Source organism: Martes martes, assembly GCF_963455335.1.
Source record: "Martes martes genome assembly, chromosome: 7".
Taxonomy (NCBI): Eukaryota; Metazoa; Chordata; class Mammalia; order Carnivora; family Mustelidae; genus Martes; species Martes martes.
Genome location: NC_137894.1, coordinates 3,914,696 through 3,927,226, shown reverse-complemented (window position 1 = coordinate 3,927,226; position 12,531 = coordinate 3,914,696). Strand labels below are relative to the sequence as shown.

At 46.4% G+C, this 12,531-nt stretch overlaps 1 protein-coding gene across 1 annotated transcript in view; it reads right to left on the bottom strand.

Annotated features, from left to right (window-relative positions):
* The window catches only part of FSD2 (fibronectin type III and SPRY domain containing 2), a 45,432-nt gene that overhangs the window by 28,141 nt on the left and 4,760 nt on the right, over nt 1-12,531 (bottom strand). The gene's annotated exons all lie outside the window — the stretch shown is intronic.

The window sequence follows — 12,531 nt, the reverse complement described above, 5'->3', positions numbered from 1 at the left end:
GAATACAACTGTTCATGGTATTCTTTTTAATTACTTTTATTTCTGGAAGTTTGGTAATAATGTCCCTTCTTTCATTTCTGATACTAGTGATGTGTGTCTTCTCTCTTTTTCTCTTGATCAGTCTAAGTAAAAGCTTGTCAGCTTTGCTGATCTCTTTAAGGAAGCAGCTTTTGGTCTTCTTGGATTTTTCTCATTTGTTTTTCTATTCCCCTCTTCATTAATTTTCACTATAATATTTAATACTTTCTTCTTTCTACTTGCTTTGTTCAGTTTGCTGTTCTTTTCTCAGTGTTTTAAAGTGGCAAGTTAGGTTGTTGATTTAAGATCTTCTTTTTAAATACAGGTATTTATAACTATAAATTTCCCTCTAAGCACCACTTTTGCCACATCCCAATAATGTGGCAAAACTTTCGGTATGTTTTATTTTTACTTTTATTCATCTTGAATTAACTTCTAATTTCCTTTTGCTTTCTTCTTTGATATGTTGGTTATTTAGGAGTGTATTTTTAATTTCCACATATTTGTGACTTCCCAAATTTCTCTGTTATTGACTTCTAATAGCATCTCATTGTGGTCAGATAACATATTTTCGCATTATTTCTATCCTGTTAAATTTATGGATGTTTGTTTTAGCATTTGGTTTATCCTGGAGGATGTTCGATATGCCTAGAGAAGCATGTGTATTCCGCTGTTGTTGGGGGGAGTGCTCTCTAGACGTTTGTGATGTCCAGCTGGTTTATAGTGTTATTTGAGTCCCTATTTCCTTATTTATTTTCTTTTTAGTCATCCTGTTATCAAAAGTGGAGTACTGAGGTCTCCAATTGATATTGTTGAGTTGTCTCTTTCTCCATTTATGTCACTTTTTGCTTCATGTATTTTGGTGCCCTGTTGTTAGGTGCATATACATTTATTTTCAAGACTCATTTATTTATTTTAGAGAGAGAGAGGTGGGGGAGAGGAGCAGACTCTGTGCTGAGCATGAAGCCTGACAAGGGGCTTGATCTCATGACCCTAAGATCATGACCTGAGCTGAAACCAAGAGTCAGATGCTCAACCACCCATGGCACCCAGGCTCCCTGCATGTACATTTATAATTGCCATATATTCTTGATGGATTGACCCCTTTTATTGTTATAAAATGCTCCTCTTCATCTCTAGTAACACTGATATCAATACTTCAAATTGTCCTTCCACTCAGTCTGGAGGTTATTACTTATTTTATGTTTTTAAAGATTTATCTATTTATGAGAGAGAGAGAGAGAGAGAGAGAGAGAGAGAAAACCCATGAGTTGGAGGAGGGGCAGAGGGAGAGAGAGAATCCAAGCAGGCTCATGGGGGCTCGACCCCAGGACCCTGAGATCAGGACCTAAGCCAAAACCAAAAGTTGAACACTAGACCAACTGAGTCACCCAGATGCCCCCCCACTAGAGGTTTTTAAATTCCAAGGCCATGAAATCTTACAGGGCAATGTAATATTCAGAAGTGAGAGGGTGCAGTTTTACTTTTGCAGCAAAGAGAGGAAGGGATATTGTGAACACAGAACCTGCATGAAGCCTCAACTGCTGGCTCATTTCAGGAGAGAGCAGCTCTGGGGAAGATTAAGTATTATGTTAAGCATCTGGAATCTAATACTGTTAAAATTATCCCCATCCACAGATCCCTTGGAAAGTCTTTATGCACAGATGTTGTAGTCTGAAGATCGATGGTGTAAATGCTACTCCTTGTAGGAACCGGAATGAGACAAAAGGAGTGGGAAGGAATGGTAGCAGGAGGGGATGGCCAGGTGGAGAGAAGGAACAGTGTATTATTTGCTCCAAAACAAATAATAACTATTTATCATCCTGCACAGTTTGCGTGGGTCAGGAGAGCAGCTAAGGGGAGGAAAAGAAACATTCTTTTGTAAGCTAAGTGGTTTCCAAATTTTTGCTTTCAACAAAACTGAAGGAGGATCTAATCAAGTGTCAGCTGACATATGACTAAAAATGATTTTTCATAATAGATGACTATGTAATTTTTAGCATACATTTCGGAAAGAGTTCAAAGAGTTGAATGATAGTGCTATAATAATATAATTTGTAATTGCATGCAATAATTCATACATGAAAATGTGAATTAACTTTAAAAAAAAAAAAAGCCCTACCCAGCTCACCAAGAGATGCATTTCCATTTCACGTTTGTTTTGTTTAATATTTGTCAAAATTAGTAACGTATGTTGTTTTGCTCATATGTGCCTACAAATTGTATTGATAAATTAATCCAGAAGAAAAAAGAGGTTACCATTTAGAGCCTTATGGTTCCAGGAAAATAAAAAAAATTAAATCCCATGCATGTATTTTTTTTGTAGAGAAGTCTCATAGATGATCAATAAAAGACTTTCTAGATATAAAAAAACAATACATTAGGACAAAACTCTGAAACTTCTCTTCTGAAAAGTTAAATGTAAACAGAAGCTCAAGAAGAAAAAAAGAAGAAGGTAAAATTTCTAATGTTATAAAAGTTTTTTTTTTAAAGATTTATTTACTTATTTCTTTGAGAGAGAGAGAGAGTGAGAGAGCACACAAGTAGGCAGAGAGGCAGGCAGAGGGAGAGGGAGAAGCAGGCTCTCTGCTGAGCAGGGAGCCCGATGCAGGGCTTGATCCCAGGACCCTGGGATCACGACCTGAGCTGAAGGCAGACACTTAACTGACTGAGCCACCCAGGTGCCCCTAAAAGAGGTTTGCTGTTTGTTTGTTTTTTAAGATTTATGTATTTGAGAGAGAGAGAGAGTGGAATGAGTGGGAGGGGAAGAGAGAGAGGGAGAGAGAATCCTAAGCAGATTCGATGCTGAGCGTAGAGCCCGGCACGAGACTCAACCTCACAACCCTAGGATCACGACCTGAGCTGAACCAAGAGTTGGATGCTCAACCAATGGAGCCACCAGGTGCCCCGTAAGAGCTTTTGTTGCATTTTTTAGCACACTTGATGAAGGGCAGCAAACTGCAGTAGTATTTAAGAGTCCATTAAATAAATTTAAGAGTTATAAAATAGTTTTATAGTTTTATTTAGAAAATACATCTTTTAAAACTATCCATACTTTTAAAAATAATGGCTTAAGATATAATTTACACACCATAAGGTTCCACTTTTAAAGTGTACAATTTAGAGATGCCTGGATGGCTCAATTGGTTAAGTCAGACTCTTGCTTTTGGCTCAGGTTATGATCTCAGGGTCATGAGATCGAGCCCCCACATTGGGCTCCGTGCTCAGTAGGGAGTCTGCTTGAAGATTCTCTCCCTCTGCCCCTCCCCCAACTTGCGTGCTCCCTCCCCCAAATAAAGAAATCTTCTTTTAAAAAAGCGTACAATTTAATATTTTAATAAATGTAGAGTTATGGGCTCATCACTGATATCCAATTCCAGAACACTCATCACCTCCCAAAACCACATACTCATTGGCAGTCACTCCCCCAGCACTTTTGCCATTGAACATAATATTTTCAAGGTTCATCCATGTGGTATGACATCTCCTTTTTACAGCCAAATAATATTCCAGTGTAGGAATATAACATATTTCATTTATGTTACAGATAACGTATCCAACTGATGGATACCCGGGTTGTTTCCACTTTTTGACTGTTATGAACAATCCGGCTGTGAATGTTCATGTACAAGTTTCTGTGTGGACATATGTCCTCATTTCTCTTGGGTGTACTCTGATGAGTGAAATCGCTGGGCCATGTGGTAATTACATTTAACCTTGTGAGCAACTGCCAAACTCTCTTCTAAAGTGGCTGCACCATTTTGCTTTCCCACTAGTTGAGTAGGAGGGCTCTAATTTCTCCAGGCCCCATGCAATACTTGTTATTGTCCAGCTTTCTGACTGGAGCCATCCTAGTCGATGTGAAGTGACAGCTCATTGTGGTTTTGATTTGCATTTTGCATATGGATAATGATGCAGGACATCTTTTGGTGCGCTTATTGGCATTTGTATGTTAACTTCGAAGAAATGTTCATGCAAATCCTTTATCCATTGTGATGGTTAATTTTATGGGTCCACTTGGCTGGGCCATGGTGTTCAAATATTTAGTCAAATATTATTTCGAATGTTTCTGTGAGGGGGTCATCTGGATGAGATTGATTTTTAAGTTGGTGGACTTGGGGTAGATCGGATTGCCCTCTGTAACGTCACTGGGTCCTTCCAATCAGTCGTAGAGCTGAACAGAACAAAGGTGGCTCTGCCTTAAGCAAGAAGGAATTCTACCAGCACGTGGCCTTAGACTTGAACTGCAGTGCTGGCTCCCGCCTAGGTCTCCCGAAGGCTGACCCACCCTGCAAGTTTTTCACTTGCCAGCGTCCATAACTGCATGAGCTCATTCCTTAAAATACGTGTCTCTCTCATATTCTTTATACCCATTCACGTACCCCACTCCCCCTTAGTGGGTTCAGTTTCTCTGGAGAACTTTAATACATCCATTTTCAAATTGGGTTATCTGTCCATTTATTGTTGAGTTTTTTGTTTGTTTGTTTTTTTAAATTTACTTGAGAGAGAACACGAGCACACTCAGGGGAATGGCCAGACAGAGAGGGAGAAGCAGGCTCCCTGTTGAGCAGGGAGCTGACTCAGGTCTCGATCCCAGGACCCTGGATCACGATCTCAGCTGCAGGCAGATGTTTAACTGACTGAGCCACCTAGGCGCCCCTATTTATTGTTGAATTGTCAGAGTTCTTTATTCTGGATATAAGTCCTTTATCAGATGTTTGATTTGCAAATATTTTCTCTCACTCTGTAAATTATCTTTTCACTTTCTTGAAGGTGTCCTTTAGAAGCACAGAAGTTTTTAATTTGGATGTAGTCCAATTTATCTATTTTTTTTCTTTTAGCTTGAATTTCTGGTATCATGTCTGAGAAACTGTCACTTAATACAAGGTTATTTAAACTTGATAAAAATTTTTAGATAATATAAAGGTTCTTAGGGAGGTCATGAGCCCAAAAAAATTGAAGACCACTAATCCATACACAAAAAAGGATGACCTTTTGTTTTAAAGATTTATTTATTTATTAGAGAGAGAGAGCATGCACAAGCAGGGGGAGGGGCAGGGGGAGAAGGGGAGGGAGAGAATCTCAAGCAGACTCCCCACTGCGTGCAGAGCCCAACGCAGGGCTTGATTCCAGAACCCCGAGATCATGACCTAAGCTGAGATCAAGAGTCAGTCATCCAATTGACTGATCCACCCAGGCGCCCCTTAGAATGACCTTTTTGGTTATTATTTTTTTTTTCATTTAATTGTACAAGTCACAACAGGCGCAGTTGATGTCCAAAACTGACTAAAATTTCTACCCACTGAACTGTTCTACCATTCTAATTAGCCTGCACAAGTCTTTATCAAAAACACATTCCTACATAAAACCAGGAATTCTGTGAACTGCTTAGCTTACTCACTAATCTATTTTGAAAATAACTTTGTTGAAATATAATTTACATACCATAAATTCACCTGTTTTAAGTGCATGATTCGACAGTTTTTAGTAAATTTCTCAAGTTGTGTAAGCAACCCCACAATCCAGTTCCTAATACCCCCTTTAACAATAAATTGTGGTAAACCTAATGCTTTTTTAAAAAACCCACTATTACTGGGGCACCTGGGAAGCTTAGTCAGTTAAAGCAACTGCCTTCAGTTCAGGTCATGATCCTGGGGTCCTGGGATTGAGCCACGTATCATCAGCCTCCCTGCTCAGTGGGGAGTCTGCTTGTCCTTCTCCCTCTGCCTTTCCCCCTACCTGTACTCTCTCTCTCTCAAATAAATAAAGAAAATCTTTAAAAAAGTAAAAATTGAAAACTACTATTACTAAACCATTCCAACATGGTACATATGCAATACATTTTGGAGGAAAATAACAAAATAAAAATAAATTGAAAGACCCAGTTTATCACTCCCCTATTATGATCCAAACAGCCCCCCGCCTTAGTTTCCACTGTGGGATCAGAGCCAGCAGGCAGCTGTCTGTCTAACCCCTAGCAGTCAGGGGCAGTGCCTCCCTAACCCACAGTACTGGTCCTTCTGCAGTGAGCGACTCCTCGCTGCTGATAGACTATCCTTTCAATAACTACCCCAAAGCTATGCAAAAAATGCCATTCATGTTTCTTTCCATTTTCTCTGGTTTTGATTGTCTTTTTAAAAATACAGCGTTTTCTGCTGGCCTAATTGTGAAATCCACGGACACTGGCCCATGCTCTGCTGGCTGTTCTGTGACTTTTGATCCCGCTGACCCCGCTCAGCCTGCCGTCTGCTCTTGGGACGGTCCCCCACTGGGCTGCTCCTCACCCCGGCCTTCCCAGGCTTCCACTCCTGCTCCCCTCCTCCCTCTCCACCTGCCCCAGGTGATCCCGTCCACTCTCATGGCTTCACGGCCCCCTCTCTGCCAGCGGCCCAAATCCTTGTCTCCGGCCCTGACCTCTGCTCCAAGCACAGGCAGAAGTTTAGAGAAGCCGCAGCCTTCCTGAACATTCTCATTCTCCCACATCTGACACCGCCGGATGGAGCTCATTGCCTCTCATTTTCTCCACTCTGACGTGGGACGTGACAACACACACGCTATCTCCCGAGCCACGAGCCTGTGATCACCCCCACAGGCCACGCCGGCAGATGCCTGAACTCCCAGGGACTTGGCACCCTTTTGGAGAACCCGCTTTCTCTGCGCTCTGCCTTTAACGCCACTGATTGGGTCCTGAGCATTTCTGCACATTTCTGCTACAGGCCTTCGGTTTCGTATCTTTTCGTCTGCTCTATCTGCAGAGGCCAAGGATCACCCAGCTGTCCCACCTCTGCTGTCAGGGAAAAGAACTTGGCCCATGTTCAGGGCTGGTCAGGGAGGACCCTTTGCCCTCGTGGCCCAGCCCTCCCTTCTCACTCTTGGAGCTCGCTGCCAGGCTCCTCTTGCTGCCTGACCCCCGCCCCCCAGTTCTGTCCTATGAGCACAGGGAAAGGCTAAGGGGGGGGGCAGTTAGGAGCACAGAGGACTGACCCCCGTCCCCCATCTGGCCTTACTTCGGGAAGATTCATAGTAGATTCTGGATTCCAGGGATGGAGACCCGCTCTACCCTTAACCTGGGGAAGCCCCCAGCCACCTCTCTTCATCTGGGCTCTGTCCCAAATGTCACTCTTCCAACTTAATTGGGGCAATAACCCTCCTTGGGGGTCCCTCACACATCCCCATGGGCTCACCTCAGCTTGTGCTGACGGCAAGACAAAACACAGCCGCTGACTGGCCTTCTCTGAGCGTGGGGGGACAGTGGGAATGGACGACTCGGGCTCTGCCGAGCTCCAAGGGGAGTCCCTGGGACTCTTGCCTTTTCCCTGCCCCGCTCTGAAGTCCGCACAGGATGCTCTCGTTTCACCTCCTCCGACAGCACCAGCCAGAGCGGCAGACTCCCAGCAGCCAGGAGTGACAGAGACAATGCCCTGCCCGCCACATACCATGCATGCAACTGGCTTATGGGGTCTGGATCCATAAGGAAACTTTACTCCCCAGACTCTAAGACAGGGCACATCACATCAGGGTTCAGAAACACTTCGGTCCCATTCTTGAAGGCTCTGAAACTCTACATGGATGACAGTGGTGAGAATCAGTAATGTGTGGCGTGGCTGAGTACCATGGCCATGACCACGCAGGACTGAGGCTCGAGGTACCAGCTCCACCGTGTCCTGGTCCACCAGCAGGTCCATGGGGACCTGGTCGATGCCCGGGGTGGAGGAGGGGATGAATAAAGGTTGCTCCCAGAAGCAGCATCACAAAGCAAGCAGCTTTGGGGTCTCCCTAGCACCTGTGATTTATGAAGATCCCAGAGTCTGGATGTTCTTTGGGGTTACTTGTAAGAGCCCTGCCCACCATTAGACTCTGGCTGGGGCCGTCCTGGCACCTCGTCACAACGTAGCTTGTTTTAGGGATGGGGAAGCGTAGCTTCAGGTGAAGTAGCACACAGCTCCCTACGATGGGTCTGCATCCCAGCAAAACCAGCATTGAGATGGACCAAGAAGCCTTCCCTCTACAGCCCCACACACATACCAGACCCAAAGGATTGCAAGACACTCCTGAGTACACGTGCTACACCCCCACCTCAGCTCATGTCTCTCTTCCATGGTTCCCAAGGCCAAAGGGGCCACCCAGCTGGGGAAATGCCACTTTGCCTTCTCCCCTATCCTGATCCAGCCTATGACCCCCATATCCCTTACTGGTCAACAACACAGTCAAAGCCTTCCGTCCTACGGAGCTCTGAGTGCTGCCTTTGCTCTCCTGCAAGTGTGGCCACTAGCTAATCAGAACGACCCTGTTGTGGGAAAGGACGGTCTCTTCATGACATAGTGCTGGGAAAACTGGATAATCACACGCAAAAAAATAAAACCAGGCCCCTCTTTTATACCACTTCCCCAAATTAACTCAAGATGTAGATTAAAGCCTTAAATGTAAGATATGAAACCATAAAACTCCTAGAAGAAAACAAGGGAAAAGGTCCTTGACATCGGTCTTGGCAACAACGCTCTGGATGTGACACCAAAAACACAAGCCATGAGAGCAAAAATAAACATGTGGGAGACCATTGAACTAAAAATAACTCCACTGCAAAAGAAATCAACAATCAACAAATGAAAAGGCAACTAGGAGAAAATATTTGCAAACTATTTACATGATAGTTGATATCCAAAATATGTAAGGAACTTGTACAACTCAATAGCAAAAAACCCCCAATAACCTGATTAAAAATGGACAGAAGACATAACTAAACACTTTTCTGACATCCACATGGCCAACAGACACATGAAAAGACACTCAACATCACTCATTGTCAGGGAAATGCAAGTCAAAACCACAGTGAGGGGATGCCTGGGTCACTCAGTCAGTTAAGCATTCGACTCTTGATCTCAGCTCAGGTTTTTGTTGTTTTTTTTAATTTTACAGACAGAGATCATAAGTAGGCAGAGAGGCAGGCAGAGAGAGACGGGGAAGCAGGCTCCCTGCTGAGCAGAGAGCTGGATGTGGGGCTTGATCCCAGGACCCTGAGATCATGACCTGAGCTGAAGGCAGAGGCCCAACCCACTGAGCTACCCAGGTGCCCCTCAGCTCAGGTTTTGATCTCAGGGTCGTGAGTTCAAGTCCCATGTTGGGACTTGAAGCCCAGCATGGAGCTTACCTAAAAACAAACAAAAAACAAAACAAAACCCCTCAAAACCCACAATAACATAGCACCTCACACCTGTTAGAATGGCAGTCCCGGGGGTGCCTGTGTGGCACAGTGGGTTAAAGTCTCTGCCTTCAGCTCAGGTCATGATCCCAGGGTCCTGGGATCAAGCCCTACCTCAGGCTCTCTGCTCAGCAGGGAGCCTGCTTCTCCCTCTCTCTCTGCCTGCCTCTCTGTCTGTTAAATAAATAAATAAAATCTTAAAAAAAAAAAAAAGAATGTCAGCCCCAAAAGACGGGAGATAAAGAGCATTGGTGAGGATGTGGGAAAAGGGAACCCTTGTTCACTGTTGGAAATGCAAATTGGTAACAGCTGTTATGGAAAATAGTATGGAAATTCTTCAAAAAATTAAGAACAGAACTACCATATGTGTGAGCGAAATGAAATCAGGATCTCAAAGGGAGATCTTTACTCCTATGGTCATTAGGGCGTTATTCACAGTAGCCAAGACGTAGAAACAACTGAAGTGTCCATCAACAAATGGATGGATAAAGAAGGTAAATCACGGAATATTACTCAGCCGTAAGAAAGAAGGAAGTCCTGGGGCGCTTGGGTGGCTCAGTTGGTTAGGCGACTGCCTTCGGCTCAGGTCATGATCCCGGAGTCCCGGATCGAGGCCCGCATTGGGCTCATCGGGGAGTCTGCTTCTCCCTCTGATATCTCACTTCTCATGCTCCCGCTCTATCATTCTCTCTCCCTCAGTAAAGAAATAAAATCTTTAGAAAAAAAAGAAAGAAAGGAGGAAGGAAGTCCTTCCATTTCCAACAACCTGGTGGACTTGGAGGGCATTACGCTAAGGGAGACGAGTCAGCAGAGAAGGGCCGAGGCTGTATGGTCTCCCTCACGGACGCGGAACCCGAGCAAGCCGAGCTCACGGGAACAGAGGCTGGAACGGTGGCTGAGGGGCTGGCGAGGGGGCACACGGGGAGATGCTGGTCGAGGGGTACAGACCGACAGCGACAAGATGAGTAAGTGGTCAGTGCGGCGACGGTGGTGAACGAGACCGCACTGTACACTCAGTGTTCTCAGCACAGGCCATAGAAGGTAATGATGTGACGTGAGGGACGCTACGGTGAACGACCTTGTCGGGGTCACCGTCTCACAGTGTAGCCATGTGTCACACCATCCCAGGGTAGCCCTTACACCCGCCCAGTGTCGGACGTCAAGTGTGTCTCAGCAAAGCGGCGGAAACATGGGGGACGTCTGTTGCTGTTGCAGGACACCGAGGTCTGGGGGGTCTGACCCGCAGCCTCACCAGCGCAGACACGGAACCAGTGAAGGCCCAGCCCAGCTCCCAGAAGGGGAAGCGCTCAAAGGCGGGGACGGCTCTGCAGGCGCAAGGAAAAGTCTGGCTTCCGGGGTCAGAGACAGTCTCACTGCATGACCTTGACCACTATATGACCTTGACCACCTGTCTCAGTGGCCCCGAGCCAGCTTCTTCATCTGAAAGTGAAGAGGACTCGTTGCCAGGATTAAATAAGCGAATACGGCCCCAGCGCCCAGGGCCACACCTGACTGACACCTCGCAGGCAGAGATTTCTTGAAACCATCTTGTCTCTACCGTCTGCCGGCCACAGGCCCTGCATTCTGAGGGCTCCATGACTGGCAAGTCTCCATCAACTCCTGTGGACACCGGGCACCCCTTCTGCCCTAGCACCACCCCCGCCAAACAGCCTCACCTTCTCCAGCGGACACCACTGTTCATTCTGACGGAGCCCAGGGCTCTCTGTCCCACGCCAAGTCTCACCTGAGGTCTTGGCCGGGGCTGCTCTTCCTGCTGACAGCGGCCCACCCTTCCCCACCTCACTGCCCCTCCACCACGGCCGACGCGTATCACACCCTCAAGAGGGCCACCGCGTTCCTAACATCCACTGACACATAACACAACACCCCCTCCCCTCGGCACCCAAACCAGAGCCGGGAGCTCATCCTTGACATCACCCATGTGACTGATGCCTGAATAGTGCTGATTCCGGGTCTGTCAACTCAATCTCCAGATAACCGCCCCCCATGACACCCTTCACCACTGAGGCTCTGCCCTCTGGATTAGAAAGCTCTGTTTGCCTTTGGTTTCAGCTACTTCTTAGTGCTGTAGCCTTGGGAAAAACCACCTCTCTGGGCCTTACTTTCATGGGCCCACATGATGGGCTTTTTGCTCGTTCCTGCCTCACGAAGTTAACATTTAGATGAAATAACATGATGTATGTGAAATTCTTTTGGGTGCAATAATAGAACATTGTGTAAAATGCTTAGCACAGCACGTGGCTCAACGTGAGTCCTCAGGCCACGTCCGGTGCTGTCATGAGTGTGGGGGTGGCTGCTAGAGCCACTGTCTGGACCTCAGCCTCTCCCTCTGGGGCGCTCATGAAGGGTGAGGTCCAGGCTCAGAACGTGAAGACTCACAGTGGCCATCGCGAGGAGGAGACACCCGTGGCCGCTGTGGGGTCATTCTTTCCCCTGAAAACAACTGACGTCGGGAGCAGGCAACAGAGCAGAAGAGCCTCACATCCAGGCCCAGAGGCCGGCTGGGAGGTCACCGGTCCTCACAGCAAGAGCTTCTGGGGGGCCCGGGCAGAGGTGTGGAACTCTAGGGACGGAGGGGCCCTCGGACAGCAGGTAAAGAGCTGGCCCCGGACCCAGCTCTCCACGAAAGCGTATCACCTCCAGACCCCAGAGCAGCCTGCTAAAAAGAACACACTTCTGCGTGCTACCGAAAGGGAGAAAACCAGAATTCTGTATCACCAATAAACCATGCTGACAAATTCTTTCAACCGTAAACTGGAGAGTGAAACACCAAATCCAACTGTTACACAATCGAGAAGGCTGGGAAACATCAAGAACAAACCTAACGAGCAGATTCTTCCAGGCCTGCGTTTCCCCTTTGGACAGACAAACAAACTGGTCTGGGTGCTCAGCACTGAGATGCGAGGTTTGCAACACCCCCGCAGAGCGGCCGTGCCCTTTCCTCCTCAGCGTCTGGACTCCTTCAGTGCCTTACCAAAACGTTCAGAATTGGGGGAGAAAGGACAATTAACAAGAGTTTGTCATTTTAGGGGCGCCTGGGTGGCTCAGTGGGTTAAGCCTCTGCATTTGGCTCAGATCATGATCTCGGGGTCCTGGGATCGAGCCCCACATCGGGCTCCCTGCTCAGCAGGGAGCCTGCTTCCCCCCCCCCCGCCTTCTTGTGATCTCTCTGTCAAATAAATAAATAAAATCTTAAAAAAAAAAAAGGATTCGTCATTTTGTAAGTGATGAAACTGAGCCTTAGAGAAATAAATAGGTCACAGCCTATAAAAAATATAATAGCTAGATAGCTT